This window comes from Triturus cristatus, chromosome 2_2, assembly GCF_964204655.1.
Source record: "Triturus cristatus chromosome 2_2, aTriCri1.1, whole genome shotgun sequence".
Lineage (NCBI taxonomy): Eukaryota > Metazoa > Chordata > Amphibia > Caudata > Salamandridae > Triturus > Triturus cristatus.
The window spans coordinates 1,246,030,655-1,246,042,875 of NC_140582.1; the positions used below are offsets into that span (position 1 = coordinate 1,246,030,655).

General features: G+C 48.4%; 1 protein-coding gene across 1 annotated transcript in view; it reads right to left on the minus strand.

Annotated features, from left to right (window-relative positions):
• The window catches only part of LOC146863508 (uncharacterized), a 149,487-nt gene that overhangs the window by 17,634 nt on the left and 119,632 nt on the right, over positions 1 to 12,221 (minus strand). The window lies entirely within an intron of this gene.

Consider the following 12,221-nt stretch of genomic DNA (forward strand, 5'->3'; position numbering starts at 1 on the left):
TCATGATAATTCCTAAAATAGGTGAAAGCGCTATAAAGACTTTGTTCGGGTTCAGGCCAATATATACCTGGGGCTCCGGTCCCCCTCCTTCCACATCAGGTTCGCGCTTGCGAGCCTTGGGATCCGCCTCTTCTGGCGGCGGGACGGCTTCGCGGCTGGACAAGCCGCAATACATTAAACCAAGAGTTGCCCCACTGAAACCATCTCACAAGAGGGGGTGAACACACTGGTACCTCAGGCGGCTGAACTTCCCACAGGTCACTCGCGTTTCCTCAATGACAGCCCATAAAGCCATACGCGTTTCAAGCGACTTCGCGCTCTTGTTCACTGGCAGGCTCCACACTCAAAGATGCACAGAAACAGCAAACGTGTATCAGGACACTGATTTATTAATGGAACAAGTCCCGCCCCCATGGGCGTCGCCGTGGCTTTCTGGATATTGTAGTCCATTAATATGCAGCCATGCTTGTAGTCCCGTAGAAAGACCCCAGTGGGTGTTTGCATGTTTCACTCATGATAAAAATGCCCATTTGAGTCAAAGTTCATGATAATTCCTAAAATAGGTGAAAGCGCTATAAAGACTTTGTTCGGGTTCAGGCCAATATATACCTGGGGCTCCGGTCCCCCTCCTTCCACATCAGGTTCGCGCTTGCGAGCCTTGGGATCCGCCTCTTCTGGCGGCGGGACGGCTTCGCGGCTGGACAAGCCGCAATACATTAAACCAAGAGTTGCCCCACTGAAACCATCTCACAAGAGGGGGTGAACACACTGGTACCTCAGGCGGCTGAACTTCCCACAGGTCACTCGCGTTTCCTCAATGACAGCCCATAAAGCCATACGCGTTTCAAGCGACTTCGCGCTCTTGTTCACTGGCAGGCTCCACACTCAAAGATGCACAGAAACAGCAAACGTGTATCAGGACACTGATTTATTAATGGAACAAGCCCCGCCCCCATGGGCGTCGCCGTGGCTTTCTGGATATTGTAGTCCATTAATATGCAGCCATGCTTGTAGTCCCGTAGAAAGACCCCAGTGGGTGTTTGCATGTTTCACTCATGATAAAAAAGCCCATTTGAGTCAAAGTTCATGATAATTCCTAAAATAGGTGAAAGCGCTATAAAGACTTTGTTCGGGTTCAGGCCAATATATACCTGGGGCTCCGGTCCCCCTCCTTCCACATCAGGTTCGCGCTTGCGAGCCTTGGGATCCGCCTCTTCTGGCGGCGGGACGGCTTCGCGGCTGGACAAGCCGCAATACATTAAACCAAGAGTTGCCCCACTGAAACCATCTCACAAGAGGGGGTGAACACACTGGTACCTCAGGCGGCTGAACTTCCCACAGGTCACTCGCGTTTCCTCAATGACAGCCCATAAAGCCATACGCGTTTCAAGCGACTTCGCGCTCTTGTTCACTGGCAGGCTCCACACTCAAAGATGCACAGAAACAGCAAACGTGTATCAGGACACTGATTTATTAATGGAACAAGCCCCGCCCCCATGGGCGTCGCCGTGGCTTTCTGGATATTGTAGTCCATTAATATGCAGCCATGCTTGTAGTCCCGTAGAAAGACCCCAGTGGGTGTTTGCATGTTTCACTCATGATAAAAAAGCCCATTTGAGTCAAAGTTCATGATAATTCCTAAAATAGGTGAAAGCGCTATAAAGACTTTGTTCGGGTTCAGGCCAATATATACCTGGGGCTCCGGTCCCCCTCCTTCCACATCAGGTTCGCGCTTGCGAGCCTTGGGGTCCGCCTCTTCTGGCGGCGGGACGGCTTCGCGGCTGGACAAGCCGCAATACATTAAACCAAGAGTTGCCCCACTGAAACCATCTCACAAGAGGGGGTGAACACACTGGTACCTCAGGCGGCTGAACTTCCCACAGGTCACTCGCGTTTCCTCAATGACAGCCCATAAAGCCATACGCGTTTCAAGCGACTTCGCGCTCTTGTTCACTGGCAGGCTCCACACTCAAAAATGCACAGAAACAGCAAACGTGTATCAGGACACTGATTTATTAATGGAACAAGCCCCGCCCCCATGGGCGTCGCCGTGGCTTTCTGGATATTGTAGTCCATTAATATGCAGCCATGCTTGTAGTCCCGTAGAAAGACCCCAGTGGGTGTTTGCATGTTTCACTCATGATAAAAAAGCCCATTTGAGTCAAAGTTCATGATAATTCCTAAAATAGGTGAAAGCGCTATAAAGACTTTGTTCGGGTTCAGGCCAATATATACCTGGGGCTCCGGTCCCCCTCCTTCCACATCAGGTTCGCGCTTGCGAGCCTTGGGATCCGCCTCTTCTGGCGGCGGGACGGCTTCGCGGCTGGACAAGCCGCAATACATTAAACCAAGAGTTGCCCCACTGAAACCATCTCACAAGAGGGGGTGAACACACTGGTACCTCAGGCGGCTGAACTTCCCACAGGTCACTCGCGTTTCCTCAATGACAGCCCATAAAGCCATACGCGTTTCAAGCGACTTCGCGCTCTTGTTCACTGGCAGGCTCCACACTCAAAGATGCACAGAAACAGCAAACGTGTATCAGGACACTGATTTATTAATGGAACAAGCCCCGCCCCCATGGGCGTCGCCGTGGCTTTCTGGATATTGTAGTCCATTAATATGCAGCCATGCTTGTAGTCCCGTAGAAAGACCCCAGTGGGTGTTTGCATGTTTCACTCATGATAAAAAAGCCCATTTGAGTCAAAGTTCATGATAATTCCTAAAATAGGTGAAAGCGCTATAAAGACTTTGTTCGGGTTCAGGCCAATATATACCTGGGGCTCCGGTCCCCCTCCTTCCACATCAGGTTCGCGCTTGCGAGCCTTGGGATCCGCCTCTTCTGGCGGCGGGACGGCTTCGCGGCTGGACAAGCCGCAATACATTAAACCAAGAGTTGCCCCACTGAAACCATCTCACAAGAGGGGGTGAACACACTGGTACCTCAGGCGGCTGAACTTCCCACAGGTCACTCGCGTTTCCTCAATGACAGCCCATAAAGCCATACGCGTTTCAAGCGACTTCGCGCTCTTGTTCACTGGCAGGCTCCACACTCAAAGATGCACAGAAACAGCAAACGTGTATCAGGACACTGATTTATTAATGGAACAAGCCCCGCCCCCATGGGCGTCGCCGTGGCTTTCTGGATATTGTAGTCCATTAATATGCAGCCATGCTTGTAGTCCCGTAGAAAGACCCCAGTGGGTGTTTGCATGTTTCACTCATGATAAAAAAGCCCATTTGAGTCAAAGTTCATGATAATTCCTAAAATAGGTGAAAGCGCTATAAAGACTTTGTTCGGGTTCAGGCCAATATATACCTGGGGCTCCGGTCCCCCTCCTTCCACATCAGGTTCGCGCTTGCGAGCCTTGGGATCCGCCTCTTCTGGCGGCGGGACGGCTTCGCGGCTGGACAAGCCGCAATACATTAAACCAAGAGTTGCCCCACTGAAACCATCTCACAAGAGGGGGTGAACACACTGGTACCTCAGGCGGCTGAACTTCCCACAGGTCACTCGCGTTTCCTCAATGACAGCCCATAAAGCCATACGCGTTTCAAGCGACTTCGCACTCTTGTTCACTGGCAGGCTCCACACTCAAAGATGCACAGAAACAGCAAACGTGTATCAGGACACTGATTTATTAATGGAACAAGCCCCGCCCCCATGGGCGTCGCCGTGGCTTTCTGGATATTGTAGTCCATTAATATGCAGCCATGCTTGTAGTCCCGTAGAAAGACCCCAGTGGGTGTTTGCATGTTTCACTCATGATAAAAAAGCCCATTTGAGTCAAAGTTCATGATAATTCCTAAAATAGGTGAAAGCGCTATAAAGACTTTGTTCGGGTTCAGGCCAATATATACCTGGGGCTCCGGTCCCCCTCCTTCCACATCAGGTTCGCGCTTGCGAGCCTTGGGATCCGCCTCTTCTGGCGGCGGGACGGCTTCGCGGCTGGACAAGCCGCAATACATTAAACCAAGAGTTGCCCCACTGAAACCATCTCACAAGAGGGGGTGAACACACTGGTACCTCAGGCGGCTGAACTTCCCACAGGTCACTCGCGTTTCCTCAATGACAGCCCATAAAGCCATACGCGTTTCAAGCGACTTCGCGCTCTTGTTCACTGGCAGGCTCCACACTCAAAGATGCACAGAAACAGCAAACGTGTATCAGGACACTGATTTATTAATGGAACAAGCCCCGCCCCCATGGGCGTCGCCGTGGCTTTCTGGATATTGTAGTCCATTAATATGCAGCCATGCTTGTAGTCCCGTAGAAAGACCCCAGTGGGTGTTTGCATGTTTCACTCATGATAAAAAAGCCCATTTGAGTCAAAGTTCATGATAATTCCTAAAATAGGTGAAAGCGCTATAAAGACTTTGTTCGGGTTCAGGCCAATATATACCTGGGGCTCCGGTCCCCCTCCTTCCACATCAGGTTCGCGCTTGCGAGCCTTGGGATCCGCCTCTTCTGGCGGCGGGACGGCTTCGCGGCTGGACAAGCCGCAATACATTAAACCAAGAGTTGCCCCACTGAAACCATCTCACAAGAGGGGGTGAACACACTGGTACCTCAGGCGGCTGAACTTCCCACAGGTCACTCGCGTTTCCTCAATGACAGCCCATAAAGCCATACGCGTTTCAAGCGACTTCGCGCTCTTGTTCACTGGCAGGCTCCACACTCAAAGATGCACAGAAACAGCAAACGTGTATCAGGACACTGATTTATTAATGGAACAAGCCCCGCCCCCATGGGCGTCGCCGTGGCTTTCTGGATATTGTAGTCCATTAATATGCAGCCATGCTTGTAGTCCCGTAGAAAGACCCCAGTGGGTGTTTGCATGTTTCACTCATGATAAAAAAGCCCATTTGAGTCAAAGTTCATGATAATTCCTAAAATAGGTGAAAGCGCTATAAAGACTTTGTTCGGGTTCAGGCCAATATATACCTGGGGCTCCGGTCCCCCTCCTTCCACATCAGGTTCGCGCTTGCGAGCCTTGGGATCCGCCTCTTCTGGCGGCGGGACGGCTTCGCGGCTGGACAAGCCGCAATACATTAAACCAAGAGTTGCCCCACTGAAACCATCTCACAAGAGGGGGTGAACACACTGGTACCTCAGGCGGCTGAACTTCCCACAGGTCACTCGCGTTTCCTCAATGACAGCCCATAAAGCCATACGCGTTTCAAGCGACTTCGCGCTCTTGTTCACTGGCAGGCTCCACACTCAAAGATGCACAGAAACAGCAAACGTGTATCAGGACACTGATTTATTAATGGAACAAGCCCCGCCCCCATGGGCGTCGCCGTGGCTTTCTGGATATTGTAGTCCATTAATATGCAGCCATGCTTGTAGTCCCGTAGAAAGACCCCAGTGGGTGTTTGCATGTTTCACTCATGATAAAAAAGCCCATTTGAGTCAAAGTTCATGATAATTCCTAAAATAGGTGAAAGCGCTATAAAGACTTTGTTCGGGTTCAGGCCAATATATACCTGGGGCTCCGGTCCCCCTCCTTCCACATCAGGTTCGCGCTTGCGAGCCTTGGGATCCGCCTCTTCTGGCGGCGGGACGGCTTCGCGGCTGGACAAGCCGCAATACATTAAACCAAGAGTTGCCCCACTGAAACCATCTCACAAGAGGGGGTGAACACACTGGTACCTCAGGCGGCTGAACTTCCCACAGGTCACTCGCGTTTCCTCAATGACAGCCCATAAAGCCATACGCGTTTCAAGCGACTTCGCGCTCTTGTTCACTGGCAGGCTCCACACTCAAAGATGCACAGAAACAGCAAGCGTGTATCAGGACACTGATTTATTAATGGAACAAGCCCCGCCCCCATGGGCGTCGCCGTGGCTTTCTGGATATTGTAGTCCATTAATATGCAGCCATGCTTGTAGTCCCGTAGAAAGACCCCAGTGGGTGTTTGCATGTTTCACTCATGATAAAAAAGCCCATTTGAGTCAAAGTTCATGATAATTCCTAAAATAGGTGAAAGCGCTATAAAGACTTTGTTCGGGTTCAGGCCAATATATACCTGGGGCTCCGGTCCCCCTCCTTCCACATCAGGTTCGCGCTTGCGAGCCTTGGGATCCGCCTCTTCTGGCGGCGTGTCCTGATACACGTTTGCTGTTTCTGTGCATCTTTGAGTGTGGAGCCTGCCAGTGAACAAGAGCGCGAAGTCGCTTGAAACGCGTATGGCTTTATGGGCTGTCATTGAGGAAACGCGAGTGACCTGTGGGAAGTTCAGCCGCCTGAGGTACCAGTGTGTTCACCCCCTCTTGTGAGATGGTTTCAGTGGGGCAACTCTTGGTTTAATATATATATATATATACACTTGTAATATAAATATAAAAATAATATATATATATAATAAATTAAAATATTAACATTAATATTTAAAAAAAAGTATTTTACACTTCATTAACTATAAAAGTAGGGAAATGTTGGATAGCGTAAGAGATGAAATTACTATTCGCACTACAGAAAGTGCAACAGCAGGGAAAGTGTTGGATAGCGGAGAGGAATAATTTACTATTCCCACTCCACCAAGCGCAACAGTAGGGAAAGTGTTGGATAGCAGAGGGGAATAATTTAGTATTCCCACTCCTGCAAAATAATTGACATTAATTAACAAATAATTAATTTTTCAAAAATAATTTACCTCCCACTATATTCCCCTATAAACGTCACCACCAAATTATTTAATAATTAATTTATTAACTAATAAAAATTAAAAAGCAAATTAATAACAATTAAAAATAAATTAATTTACACAATTAACAGTATAAAATAACTTCAAATAAATATTCAATATAATAAATGTGTTAAAATGTTATTAAAATTAAATTACTTCCCACTCTACTCCCCTATCAACCCACAACCAACAAAAAGAATTACACAATTAACATATTTACCAATTAATTATTAATAATTAATATCATATAATAACTAATTATTAGAAAAATAACACAATTAACAATATAAAATATTATTTACATAAATATTCAATTATTAATAATTAATTCTAATTAAAGTACTTCCCACCCTACTCCCCTATAAAACTACAACCCGCTCCTCAAAAAATTACTCAATTAACATATTCACCAAGTAATTATTATTAATTATTATATAATTATTAACTAATTAATAAAAAAGTAACACAATTATTATAAAACATTAATTAAAATTATTTATAATTATTTATAAATAAATTACTTCCCACCATACTCCCCTATAAAACCACAACCCACTCTTCAAAAAATTACACAATTAACATATTTACCAATTACTTAATATTTAATAATAACCAATTAAAAATCAATAACTAATTATTTAACACAATTAACAATATAAATTATTAAATACAAAAATATTAATTAATAAAATTATTAACAAATGAATTTAAATTAATTTACTCCCTACCCTATTCCCCTATAAACCCACAACCCGCTATGGAACTAAAACGCAATATTCCTGTTTTTAAAAAAATTAATAACTTCCCAAAAATTATTATTAAATGTATTAAAATAAAATTACCTCCCACCTTATTCCGCTATAAACCCACAACCCGCTACGGAACTAAAATACGCAAAACTTAATTAACATAAAATTAATTACTTGTAAAAAATTCAAGCATACATTACAAAAATAAGCTATACTTTTAACACATATACTAACATACAAAACACTAAAAAAAAATCGATATTATTAACAACAATATTTTTACTATCGATATTAATTAAAACAATATTTGTTACCTGCATGTCGATATTCTGGTCGACGATATTCTTGATGGTTGATATTCTGTCATATCGATATTTAAACATCGATATAATGGTATATCGATATTTAGGCATCGATATTATGTCTGCATACCCACCTAGATATGTTTTACTGAATGGTGACTGGTTTCAGGTGCTTGCAAACATTTTGAAGCCACTCTGTTGAGTTTAACTTTATAAAAGGAGCCCACTAGAGAGCTCAATCGGAGTCTATTTTCTGTGCCACCCCTTTCCTCTTCCTTCTCAAACTTGCATTTGTTCTCTCCTCTGTTCCCCAGCCCACTGTGCTGTACCCCTTTCTGCACAGAGCCTTCGTGCTTTGTAGCTATGTTTACGCAATCCAAATCCGCGTACTGCAAGATGAAACATGCCTGCAGGGCCAGTTCCTATAGTGAGACTCACCGCTTACAGGCAACAGCTGAGACAGACACCCACAATAGCACTCACCACCCACAGGCAACAGCTGAGATCAATACCCACAATAAGACTCTTCGCCCACAGGCAACAACTGAGATCAACACCCACAATAAGACTCACCACCAACAGGCAACAACTGAGATGGACACCCAAAACAGGACTTACTAGACAGCACAATCAGGGTCTATTCTCTGTGCCACCACCCCTTTCCTCTTCCTTCTCAAACTTGCATATGCTCTGTCTTCTTTTCCCCAGCCCATGGTAATGTACCCTTTACTGCACAGCGCCTCATTGCTTTTTAGCTATGTTCCTGCTACACAAATCCACCTACTGCAGGATCAAGCATGCCTCCTGAGCCAGCTCCTATTTTGAGACTCACCGCCCACAGCTAGCAAATGAGATCAACACCCACAATAGGACTCACCGCCCAAAGGAAGCAACTGAGATCAATACTCACAATAAGACTCACCTCCCAAAGACAACACCTGAGCCGGACACCCACAAATAAGAATCACCACCCACAGGCAACATCTGAGAGGGACACCTACAATAAGACTCACCACCCACAGACAACAGCTGAGATCAAAACCCACAATGAGACTCCCCATCCCCAGGCAACAGCTAAGATCTACACCTGAATTAAGACTCACCGCCCACAGACAACAAATTAGACGGACACCTACAATAAGAATGATTGCCCACAGGCAACAACTGAGATCAACACCCACAATAAGACTCATCGCCCAAAGACAACAACTGATATGGACGCCCACAGTTAGAATCACCACCCACAGGCAACAACTGAGACAGACACCTACAATAAGACTTACCACCAACAGACAACAGCTGAGATGGACACTCATCATGAGACTCACTACCTACAGGCAAGAACTGTGATGGACACCCACAATAGGACTCACTGCCCACAGTCAACAACTGTGATCAATACCCACAATAGGACTCACTACCACAGGCAACAACTGAGATCGATACCCACAATAAGACTAACCGAGCACAGGCAATAACTGAGATGGGCACCCACAATAGGACTCAAAGTCCACAGGCAACAGCTGAGATCAACACCCACAATAAGCCTCATTGCCCACAGGATACAGCCGAGATCCAGATCCACAGACCCACAATAAGACTCACCACCCACAGGCATAAGCTTAGATCGACACCTACAAAAAGACTCACAGCCGACAGGCAACAACACAGATGGACACCCACAATAAGACTCACCGCCCCCAGGCAACAGCTGAGATCAACACCCACAATAAGACTCATAGCCTAAAGACAACAACTGATACTAACACCCACAATAAGACTCAGGTGCCAATTACGATCCGGTAAAAAAAATTCCCGTACGACTCGTATCCGGTCTTTTTACCGTACGAATCGTACAAGTGCCGTACAAACTGGCAATCACGATTCCCATGGTAAAAAGCCCATACGAGTCGCATTGGGAATAATTCCCCACACGTCCTCGGGTCGGAAAAAGTGTCCGACACGTCCTCGGACGATTTACCGTACAAACGTGAAAAGCGAAGTCCGACCGGGGAATCACGATCCGTCCCGGGCGTCCGAACGTACAACCGTATGGTTAAAAGACCGTCCGCACCGAACTCCTATAGCAACCATGGAGACGTCCAAACAGGTGCCCGGTACGCGCCGTACCCCCCCAGCCCCCGCATGTACGCGCCGTACACCCCCCCAGCCCCCGCATGTACGCGCCGTACCCCCCCCAGCCCCCGCATGTACGCGCCGTACCCCCCCAGCCCCCGCATGTACGCGCCGTACCCCCCCAGCCCCCGCATGTACGCGTCGAACCTCCCCGTGTATGTACACCCGAGTACGTGTCAAACCCCCCGTGTATGTACACCCGAGTACGTTCGAGTCGTACCCCCACCCGTGTATGTACAGTGCGTACCCCCAGCGCGTAGCGCTGGGGGTACGCACCGTACATACACGGGTGGGGGTACGACTCGAACGTACTCGGGTGTACATACACGGGGGTTCGACACGGGGGGGTTCGACACGTACACGGGTGTACATACTAGGGGTGGGCGGAATTGGCGGAAGGCACTTCCGCCAATTCTCACGAGAATGCACGCAATTTCCGCGATCACGCGATATTTCCGTGATCGCGGAAATTGGTGCTTCCGGCCTGCCGCTGCCATTACAGTGACCATGTGTGTCTGTAACGTTGACACGGCGCTGACGTTCCTGGGGTCCCTCGAGTCAGCTGACCATCAGTGGGGGAAAGGGCGGAAGACGTTGCCCATCGCTGGTGTGTGGGGCGGGGCTTCCATGCAGTTCACATGCCTTCTGTTTATGGGCCAGAGACCGAGCAGAGCAGCAGATGAGGAGACTGAACCTCCTGGAGACTACGCGGGGATTGCGCTCGAGTCGAGAGTCATGGATGCACAGAGCTCCATCACAGATCGGGTAAGTGACGACGACCTGGGGGAAAAGCACACCTGCCCAGCCTCGACCTAGCTCCCTAATGTTTTGTGCTGATTAAAGCGTTACTGAATTTGAGCTTCCACTCGGGCCCCTGCTTTATTTATATCTGTAAGTGCTTCCTGTTGTGGTTGGCCAGGCAACAATTTCCGTTCCCTCGCGGAAATGTCGAATTGTCGCAATTTCCGGGAGCGGAACGGAAATTGTCGCCCACCCCTAGTACATACACGGGGGGGTACATACACGTACACGGGTGTACATACACGGGGGGTTCGACGCGTACAGTTCGACACGTACTCGGGTGTACATACACGGGGGGGTTCAACGCGTACATGCGGGGGCTGGGGGGGGTACGGCGCGTACATGCGGGGGCTGGGGGTGTACGGCGCGTACATGCGGGGGCTGGGGGGGTTTGGCGCGTACATGCGGGGGCTGGGGGGGGTACGGCGCGTACATGCGGGGGCTGAGGGGGTACGGCGCGTACATGCGGGGGCTGGGGGGGGTACGGCGCGTACATGTGGGGGCTGGGGGGGGGGTACGGCGCTTACCGGGCCACCTACTCTGGTCGTTTCGTGCCGTACTTCGCATTTCCGGCACTTTTTGGGTGCCGTAAAAATATTGCCGTCCGGACTGCTGTCGGTTCGAATCGTACTTCCTGGGTCGTGAAACGCTGCCTGGAGGCGTCCCGACGTCACGTCGCAGCATTCCCGGATCACATTCGTATGCATATTTTCGTCGGTCGGTGTTTTTTCCGATTCGTACGGAAATGGTGTTTCCGTGCGAATCGTAATTCCATGTTTGTAATGTTTTCCAACCGGGTACGTGTCGGACGGAGAATACGCTCCGACCGACGGTTCGTACCCGGTTTTTACCGGCTCGTAATCGGCACCTCATCGTCCACAGGTAATAACTGAGATAAACAACACCCACAATAAGACTCACCACCCACAGGCAACAGCTGAGACCGACACCAACAATAAGACTCACCTTCCACAGACAACAACTGAGATTGACACACACAATAGGACTCACCGGCCACAGGCAACAACTGAGATAGACACTTGCAAAAAGACTCACCGCCCACAGGCATCGACTGAGATGGACACCTACAATAAGAATCGCCACCACAGGCAACAACTGAGATGGATACCTACAATGAGAGTGACCGCCCACAGGAAACAACTGCGATGGACACCTGCCATAAGACTCACTGCCCACAGGCAACAATTGAGACGGACACCTACAATAAGGCTGACCGCCCACAGGAAACAACTGAGACAGACACCTACAATAAGAATCACCCCCACAGTAAACTACTGAGGAGGACACCTACAATAAGAATCACTGACCCCAGACAACAACAACGATGGACACCCACAATGAGACTCACCACCCAGATGCAACAGCTGAGACCTACACCCACAATAGGACTCATCACACAAGGCAACACCTGAGATGGACAACCACAATAAGACTCACCGCCCACAGGCAGCAACTGAGATTGACACCCACAATAAGACTCACCGCCCACAGGCAACAACTGATATGGACACCCACAATAAGAC